The sequence below is a fragment of the Saimiri boliviensis genome, chromosome 18, assembly GCF_048565385.1.
Source record: "Saimiri boliviensis isolate mSaiBol1 chromosome 18, mSaiBol1.pri, whole genome shotgun sequence".
NCBI classification, from domain to species: domain Eukaryota; kingdom Metazoa; phylum Chordata; class Mammalia; order Primates; family Cebidae; genus Saimiri; species Saimiri boliviensis.
The window spans coordinates 8,248,362-8,258,175 of record NC_133466.1 but is presented as its reverse complement, the minus strand read 5'-3'; the positions used below and the strand labels follow the sequence as shown (position 1 = coordinate 8,258,175).

The 9,814-nt window shown below is 46.6% G+C and overlaps 1 long non-coding RNA gene across 8 annotated transcripts in view; it reads left to right on the top strand.

The window, feature by feature from the left end:
• The window catches only part of LOC141582018 (uncharacterized), a 36,812-nt gene that overhangs the window by 21,744 nt on the left and 5,254 nt on the right, over positions 1-9,814 (top strand). For 7 of the 8 annotated variants that reach the window (XR_012514852.1, XR_012514847.1, XR_012514849.1 and 4 more), the window contains one exon: positions 95-199. This is a non-coding gene — a long non-coding RNA (uncharacterized LOC141582018). Of the gene's footprint in view, positions 1-94; positions 204-9,814 lie in introns of those variants that run through there. The other variant, XR_012514846.1, reaches the window with a different exon arrangement.

Genomic DNA, 9,814 nt, shown 5'->3' with positions numbered 1-9,814 from the left:
GATTTACCTTCAGCTGCTGGCAATGGAGGTGAGGGGAGGGTGGGGCTGTGGGTTTCCACCTAATTTGTTTCTCCTGGATCTTTGGCCCCGGCAGCGTCCCTTCAGCATTTCGAGGTGTGGATAAACCCCTGGAGACTGTTTGTTCGGATTCCGTTCGACACCAATTATCTCCGTCACCCTGTGTCCGAGGGCCGGCTAAGTAAGTAGCTGTCTGCCTGCATTTCCCATTGCAGGCTTCTCACTTCCAGGGCCTGTTAGGGTGCATTAGTCAGAGCTTGCTTCATAGGCGTGAGATCGTTGCTGTGGCTCGGAGGGTTTCATGGCAGCAGCTCTTCGTGGCTTCAGCCCGGGTGCAGACTAGGGGATGACACGAATAGGGATCCTGACTGCTGTGTTTTCATCAGGGAGTGGCTATGATCCGCTAATTGGAATGCCGTGAATGTGGTGTGGTTCTGTCTTCCTTGTTGCTACTTTTTGGCAGGGAAGTGATATGTGGATATGGAGAAGGAAGCAGAGGAGGGCCAGGTGGGCATTGCCCCGGGCAGGTGTGGCAGAGGGAGGGGACAGTGTGGAAACTGGGCCGAGGGAGTCAACCCCTCTCACCAGGCCCTTTCCCAGCCCAGCATCCACAGAGCTGGAAAATAAATGGCAGTAAAGCCTAATGTGGCCGGTGGTTTTTCCAAAGCTAACTACAAAGCCGTTGCCTTGCCTATGATCTTCTGTGTGCTTGCCACCCTGCGATGGTGGAGGCTCTGCGCGCTGGAATCTGACTGCATGGGGCATCAGGATGTGGTGGAAAGTCACTCCGTTCCTGGTGCGGACAGATCAACCAAAAATAAAATTCTAACCTCGCCCTCTGCCCTCCTCATCTGAATGAACTCCTTCCCTTAGCAAGGGCATTAGAAGGGCTAGCCCGAAGGACTGGTTCAGACCATGATGTGGGATGGGGGCTGGACATGCCTTGCTATCCCCTCCTCCCTTTCAGAATTACTGACAGAACAGGCTCTTTCAGTTTACTGAGAAATACTTACAGTCTCTTCCCTCTGAAGCCTGCTGCATGGTGGCTTCATCTGCATGAGGAAACTTTGGTCTCCAAAACTCCTTATCATAACCCAGATACTCCTTTCTATTGATGCCAGGTCTTTAGATAATAACTTAACTCCTTCAACCAATTGCCAATCAGAAAAAAATTAAATCTACCAGTAACCTGGAAGTCCCCTCCCCGCTTCCAGTTGTCCTGCCTTTCTGGACCAAGCAATGTCCATCCCACATGTGTTTGATTGACGTCTCATGTCTCCTTAAAGTGTATAAAACTAGGTTGTGTCCCGACCACCTTGGGCACATGCTCTCAGGATCTCCTGGGGCTGCATTCATTATGGGCCCATTTATCACTCCTATCTGGCTTAGAATAAATCCCTTCAATTTTTTTTTTTTTTTTTTTTTTTGAGATTGAGTCTCACCCTGTCACCCAGGCTGGAGTGCAATGGCGTGAGCTTGGCTCACTGCAACCACTGCTTTCCAGGTTCAAGCAATTCTCCTGACTCAGTCTCCCGAGTAGCTGGGATTATGGGCATGTGCCACCACGCCCGCCTAATTTTTTGTATCTGTAGTAGAGATGGGGTTTCACCATGTTGGCTAGGCTGGTCGCGAACTCCTGACCACTTCTGCCTCCCAAAGTGCTGGGATTACAGGTGTGAGCCATCTGGCTTGGCCCCCTTCAGATATTTTACAGAGTTCAGTTCTTTTTGTTGACAGACAAACTGAGCTGCTTCGGGCTTCTAGCCCCTTGGAAGCTTGGAGACTCCAGGAGGGGCACCTGGAGACTTCCTGGCTGGGAAGAGCCCACATCTTGTGGAGCTTGGGGGCTATGGAGACAGAGCAAGACAAGGAGGCTGAGGCACCCCATGGTTGGTGCTTGGGTTGGAGACGTACCCTCTGCGCCTGTCCTCCTGATCCCTGACCTGCATAATCATGACAAAATAAAGGATGATTTGAAGTCTTGAAGTGTGGGGAGGCTGCATACGGACTAACACAGGACTGGAGCATTCAGCCAAGACGCGCCTCATCCCCCAGCTGGGATGCAGATGAGGCTCTAAGATGAGCCACCCAATAACCTGGGGGATACGGATTTCAGCTGCTCTCCCAGGCGGAGACAGAGAGGGGCGTCTGGTGGGGCCCACCGAGGGCTCCTGCTCCCTGTGCAGCCTGGTGGAGACCCCCGCCTCACTGCCTCTGGGTGTGAGAGGGGATTCAGCAAGGGCAACTCGCCTTCTGCCCACTGGGCAGCTTGACATTCATCTCCCAACCTAGTAAATGCCTCCAGTCACGTGTCTACAGGCCCTTCTGAGACAGGAGGAGCAAACAGGCACCTGGGGCCTCAGTGACTGACAGGGTATCGGCACGTCCCAAGAAATCCCTGCACTTTCCTGGGAGAGGCAGGCAGGCTTCCATGGGTCACTTGGAGTGGGGATCGCAACCCAGACGGTGGCTGCCCCACCAAGAGCCTTGCCCTGCTGGTACCTCTCTGGAGGCTCCTCTGGGGAGTCGTAGCAGGGGAAGCACTATGGCCATCAAGGTGTCATAGCTGGGTCATGATGTGAGCTCCTCCTGAATCTAAGTGGATACAGACGAGATTTACTTAGGGGCTTTGGGGTAGCACTTGTTGAGACCCCTCTCCCTCAAGGAACAGGGAGCCATGTTTAGGGACTAAAACCTGATCTTTTTGCCTCTGTCTTTGTGATCATTGGGAGTAGGTCTGAGCCATCCTGACTTATGGACTCACTGAAGCTGATTTTTTGTTTCTGGGCAAGAAGGAATGGCTGAATATCCCCCACAATGTGGTGCCTCCTCTCCCCAGCAGCCTGTGCCTTGTAGTGTGAGAAACAGCCCCCAGGACTTTTCCTTGGGAGGAGGCTCATCTTATCCTGGGGCTGTGTAGGTTTGGTCCTGGGCCAAGAAGGGCACTGTAAGTTTGTAGAAGGAAACCTCAGATATCTTTAATAATAGAGAATTAAAAGGAAGTAGATAAACAATATAAAGATAATTCACAAGTATTTTAATCAATAGTTGTATTACTCCACTCTCATGCTGCTAATGAAGACATACCTGAGACTGGGTAATTTTTATTATTCTTCTTGAAGTTCTGGGGTACATGTGCAGAACATGCAGGTTTGTTACATAGGTATACATGTGCCATGGTGGTTTGCTGCATCCATCAACCTGTCACCTACATTAGGTATTTCTCCTAATGCTATCCCTCCCCTAGCTCCCCATCACCCAACAGGCCCTGGTATGTGATGTTTCCCTCCCTGGGTCCATGTGTTCTCATTGTTCGACTCCCACTTATGAGTGAGAACATGCAGTGTTTGGTTTTCTGTTCTTGTGTTAGTTTGCTGAGAATGATGGTTTCCAGCTTCATCCATGTCCCTGCAAAGGACATAAACTCGTCCTTTTTTATGGCTGCTTATTATTCCATGGTGTATATGTGCCACATTTTCTTTATCCGGTCTATCATCGATCGGCATTTGGGTTGATTCTATGTATTTGCTATTGTGAATAGTGCCGCAATAAACATACGTTTGCATGTGTCTTTATAGTATATAATTTATAATCCTCTGGGTATATACCCAGCAATGCAATTGCTGGGTCAAATGGTATTTCTGGTTCTAGATCCTTGAGGAATCGCCACACTGTCTTCCACAGTGGTTGAACTAATTTACACTCCCACCAACTGTGTAAGAGTGTTCCTATTTCTCCACATCCTCTCCAGCATCTCTTGTTTCCTGACTTTTTAATTATCACCATTCTAATTAGTGTGTGATGGCATCTCTTTGTGGTCTAATGGACTCACAGTTCCACATGACTGGGGATGCCTCACAATTATGGTGGAAGGTGAAGGAGGAGCAAAGCCTTATCATACATAGCAGCAGGCAAGAGAGTGTGTGCTGGAGAACTGCCCTTTATAAAACCATCAGGTCTCATGAGACTTATTCACTATCATGAGAACAGCAGGGGAAAAACTGCCCCCATGATTCAATTATCTCCCACTGGGTCCCTCCCATGACATGTGGGGATTATGGGAGCCATGTTTCAAGATGGGATTTGGCTGGGGACACAGCCAAACCATATCAATAGTTTAATCAAACCTGCTTATGGGGAACTAATTTGAAACTTCCTTCTGTTTCTTTCTTGTTCTGAATGTGGGCATTACAATGTTATCACCAACTGTCCAGCAACAGTGGGATGAGCTGGGAAGTTCATCATTATTTCTGTGACTGATGGAGATTTGATTTTGTCTGATTGCATTCCTGCATGGGCACATTTTTCAAACTGTGAGAGGTCAGCCCGTTCCACGTATTCATTCATGGCTCCTGTGTGAGGACAGCTGTGGTCAGTCTTAAGGGGACAATGTGCCCAGGGGGGATAATAAAGCTGTGGGCATCTTAGTGAGGTTCCTGGGGTAGCTCCTCACCCCTTGGTCACTCTAGAGGCCATGTGGCTTGCTCCTGAACCTCCCTTCACATCCAGCTTCCTGGGCTGGTCAAATACTGATTCCAAGTGAACACTCAAACCTTGGCCTGCTTGAGGGCTGTAGAATCGTGTGTGGAAGTTTGGCAGTTTCTTGGCAAACCTGCTGCTTTCCCAGCAAATGGAAACACCATTCTTAACACCTGGGCATTGTCTCTGACATCCCTTTTTGTGGGGATTCACTCAGGGTGGTAGCAAAAATATTAAAGGAAAAATATTGGAGATAGCTTTAAGGAATAATCACAACCCTTCTTGGAAGGCTGAGAATTTTTTGCATAGTTTCAGTAGATGTTTTGGCTGAAGGCAGCCTAAATCCCCTTTACATTTAGTTAATAAGAAAAGCAAATAGCTACGTTATGGGAAGGAGTTTATCTGAATTACTTGTTTACTCACGTGGTCTTAAAACTAAACTTTTGGCCCTCAGGGGAAGGTCAACCTGGGAGATTACCCTGTAATGGTGTTTGCTTTAGGCTTGGAAACTGGACTTTAATCTTTCTCCACAAGTGTGTTTACTTAGAGCCTCTGTTACTAAACTTCACTGAATAAACGTGAGTCTCACTGGCTGGTGAGAGCCAGCGGTCACATCTGTTTACAACATTCTCTAGGGAGTCTGTAAGCAGCCCAGATACTCAGTCAAACTGGCAAAGCATAATATCTGTATGTCAGTGTACTTTTACTCATCTGTTGTCGAGTCAGGGTCTGCAGGACAGACCCTCACAGGTTGTGACCCTGATACCTTTTCATCTCCCTTCTCTCACCCAATCCAGCTGGCTCTCTCTGCCTTCCACAGATATCAAGAATGTCCACCATCTCCTGAGTCCAAACCCTTCTCACCTGTTTCTTGAACTAATTTCTTCCTGTTTCTTCCAGTCCTCTCTTCTGTTCACGTCTCTCCTCTGCACACAAATACTTTACTGGGGTCCACTTTCTGGTTCAAAATAAGAGCCCAAGTTATTACAGTGGCTTGGAGGGCCCCATCTATCAGGTCCTCTCCCTGTCACTGTCCCAGTCACAATTGCCTCATGACCGTTGTGTCATAAATACAGTTGACACTTGAACAACATGGGTTTGAACTGCATGGATCTACTTACACACATATGTGTTTCCATATAAATATATTAAAAATTTTTTGGAGATGTGTAACAATTTGAAAAAACTTGTGTATGAACAGCATAGTGTAGAAATATTGAAAATTAAGGAGAAGTTTGGTATGTCATGAATGCATAAAATATATGCAAATATTAGTTTATTTTATCCTTTACTTCCATAAAATATACACAAATCTATCATGAAAGGTTAACATTTATCAAAGCTTACGCACACAAACACTTACAGACCATATAGGGAGTCATTCAGGTGAGACAAATGTAAGCAACCATAAATGTGCACTATTTAATCATAACTGCATACACACTGTACCACTGCACTAATTCCAAAGCCACCTCCTGTTGCTACAGTGGTGAGCCCAAGTGTTGTGAGTGTCCACTTAAAATGCCATGTGATGCTCATCCTCTCTGTGTGAACAGTTCATTTCTCCAAGAAATTGTGCATCTCAGGAAAAAGTGATCTCTCGAGTTTCTTGTGTATTTTATGTCATGTCTGGTACAATACTGCACACCTGAATAACATCATGGGACCCATATGAAGTTCCACAGGTGGTGCTGGCAGTGCTCCCAAGAAGAAGGCAAAAGTCATGACATGCCAAAGAAAAGCTGACTTGCTTGTGAATCCCATAGGATCCTGGTCATTGCCTTATTTTTCCTGCTGGAGTGATACCAATAATGTGATCAAGTGAATCCTTGTTCGGAAGCAGTGTCATGCCTCATACTGCAACAGGAAGAAAGCTGACCAGTAGGCCTATGTGTGATGGTGCTGGTATAAGTGAGGGTGTTGGAAAGAGCTAATCAGAGGAAGAGTCTCTTCCAGTGAGACTATATTGCTGGGGTGATGGAGTCCCAACTAAACAACTGGTTGCCGGGTAGCTGCCACATTGGTCTAGAATTGAGTGTTCACACATGGTTACTGCATTGGAAAATTAAATACTCCGTGGTGTAACAGCTGAGTCAGCCTTGGAGAGGGGCTGTCTGTGTTGTTGAGCTCTTGAATGGGATCTGTCCGGAAATCACGGTCCCTTTGCTGCTGGGTTCCTAAGCAAGCGCAGTGATGGTTGGGAAGGTTGGTGATTGACAGTCATAGGTAGCAGGGCCTTCTTCTAAATGATCAGGACCCTTCTCCACAATAAAGACTTACTGGTGAGCATTTGCGTGGACCATAGGTATCTGCACACCCTGTGCTCATTCCTAAGAGTCTTCGTTACGAATTTATTGATACCAATCATCCAAAACTGCGCTTCTTCCAAGACCCTGGCTGCCCAGTCAAACCAATAGCCACTGCCTATGTTCTGGTCTAGCTATTTCTCCCTCTAGGCAATGTGGACAATGAGAGAACCCTTGAAGTTATGTCTTCACTATCTTTCAGAATCATCTCTGGTTTGTTTTGGTAAATGTTTAGCAACAGGGTCTCTGGAAAAATAGAAGCTGTAATTGGTAGTATTTGCCAATTTCTATGGTATAAATAGTCCCACAATCACCAATTTCAAGCTCTGAAGACCCATACTTGGAAACCTACTGTCCCCCTGGGGGAGTTAGGGAAGGATGTCTGAGTTTCCTGGATGGCTCTGAATTCACATTCTGGAAAGAAAGGAACAATATGGTCAAAGCCAGGTGGTCTGAGAGGGTGTTCCCTGTCTAGAGAATGTGGACATTTGATAAGGTAGGCTAGAAGGGTAGGGTTTTGGTCTGCAGAGGGGTCCAGGGCCCACAGCCTGCTGATGCTGAGAGGCTCAGCTGAGGTCTTTGGACTGAATGCTGCACAGCAGTGAGCATTAATCAACCTGTGCTCCAATGGCAGGGGTCTTGGGGCAGTTGCGTTTGAGGGGCAGGGCTCTGAGCCTCCAACCCTGCTGCAACCAAGCTCTCTACCTTGTCTACCTTAAATACTGAGCTTCTGCTTAAGCTTTCCTTCAGAGCACAGTTTCTGCAGCTTAGTTTGAAAACCACTGGAATAGACAAAGAAGTGCCAGTAAGTATAGTTTTGACCAGGGAGTTACTTTAGACAATCCCTTGGGGGTAGTGTAGAAGGTGGCCCCAGGGCCCAGAGAGAAGCAGGGATGGAGCCCTTCCCTGGATGCATCTCCACAGGCTTGTGTGGGGCTCGATGGGTACCAAGTGGGACAGACACACAGGGGCTGGGGGACACAGAGGACAGGGTAGTAATTCCACCAGGTACAGCAGCAATATGGGAGGAGCCCGTTAGAAAAAGCAGGACAGAATACAGACCACGTCCCAGGGTTGGTTTCTCCAAGCACTAACTTCCGGGAAAGAATCGATCCTCGGCACATTTTTAAATGACTTTTGTACATCTTACAGTGTGAGGCGGCACACGGGTCATTTTACAGCTTGGCTTCCTGCAAGCTTCGGCAGAGAGGGATAGCTGGTTAAGCCAGCAGCCCTAGATTCCCCTGCGGGGAGGAGTCGGAGCAGAGCCAAGGCGCTGGAGCTGGGCAAAGCCGACCCATGCAAAACGGAACCCTGAGAACAGGAAAAACTCGCACAGGTTTCTTTCGTCCAACATGGGACTTTATCACGAATAATCCAACTCCTTTCATTAAGACTCTTAGAGCTGTGACAAGGGTCAGGATCCACTGTGCTGCAAGTCCCTAAGTCCCTTTCATTTTGTTCATGTTCCATGAGGTGCAATAGGTATCAAAGGGTCCCACTTGGGTCAGCAGGTGTGGGTGGGAGCGGAGCTGATCCAATGCTGGGATCTGGCCGTAGGCAGAACGTGGGGGGAGAGATGGGGAAAGAGAAAGGAGAGGGAGAGGAAGGAGGAGGAGAGGAAGCGAGCGAGTTAGGGAGAGAAAGAGAGAGAGAGAGGAAGAGTGGGAGGGAGGGAGAGAGAAGATCACCCCAAACCCGTGGTACTGTCCTTGGGTTCTGCCTGAGATGCCTGATTATCTTGAGTGGCCGTGGGGCAGGGTGTCAGGGTGTCGCGCTTTGAAACAATTCATGCTCTCACTTGCAGAAAAGGCCGACTTCTTTGGACGCAGACACACACACAAAAGAAACCAAGGCCATATCAAATTTTTCTTTTATTGTTCCAATCAAAAAAAGAGGAACACCTCAATATGTAAACAGTTTCCCTAACACAGCGAGTTCTTAAAGATATATATATATATATATATATATATATATATATATATATATATATATATATTTTTTTAATTCTAAAAAAATTTGGCATTGTAGTGATTTCTCAATACATAATTTGTGCTTTCGCATTGAGCATGCTTTCGTCCCGTTGCCCGTGCACAGACATACTTGGAGTTGAGTAAAGGGAGTTACACAAGGAGAGAAAATGGGACAGGAGCCAAAGCAGTCCTGGAGCCCTAGCCGGTGTTCCTTCCTCCAACGCCTGCTGGGAACGTTGGCAAGATTGACCCGGGAGCAAATCTCAGCGACTTTCTCCTGAAGAAATCTCAGAAGCCTTGGTAGCAACTTTGGAAAGAAACATTTATTTTCTTTCTGTTCATCTCTAAAGGATCATTGGTTTTGCTTGGAGAAAATTTTAGTTATTTTGTACATTATATTTCTTAATATCACTAGGAATATCTCCTATAATCTCTTGTTTTGTGACTTTGCTGGACACATAGTTTACTACTACATGCTATTGAAATTCCACTAGGGATTTATTCTGTTTTTTTTTTTTTTTTTTTTTTTTTTTTTTTTTTTTTTTTTTTTTTTTAACAGAATCTTTTCAAAGTGCTTGACGGTTGCATAATGACCTTTTGGTTTTGCCAAGTGAAAATTATTTTTAAAAATTCAATCCTAAAGACTGAAGAGCCTTTTAAGTGCAATGATGGGTCTATCAATAATACTGCTCGTGTTGCTCCTTTCTTGGTCCTTCTCCTTAGCCTGAAATTCTAAGTCCCTACAAATTAGCACCGATTTTCCAAACGCATAGTTTTTCAAATCCTATGATCCTAGGCTGGTCTAGGTACCACACTGCAATCTTACCTTGTGTGCTTCTTTCCTCCTGTCCTCAGACCCTCTCCCATGCTGGCCTTGCAAACTGAAATGCCTTTGCTTTTGCATTTCTCTTTCTTGCTCTCTTTTTAGAATAGAGATGGGGTCTTGCTGTGTTGCCCAGGCTGGTCTTGAATTCCTGGGCTCAAGCAATCCTCCCGCCTTGGCCTCCCAAAGTGTTGGAATTACAGGCACGAACCATT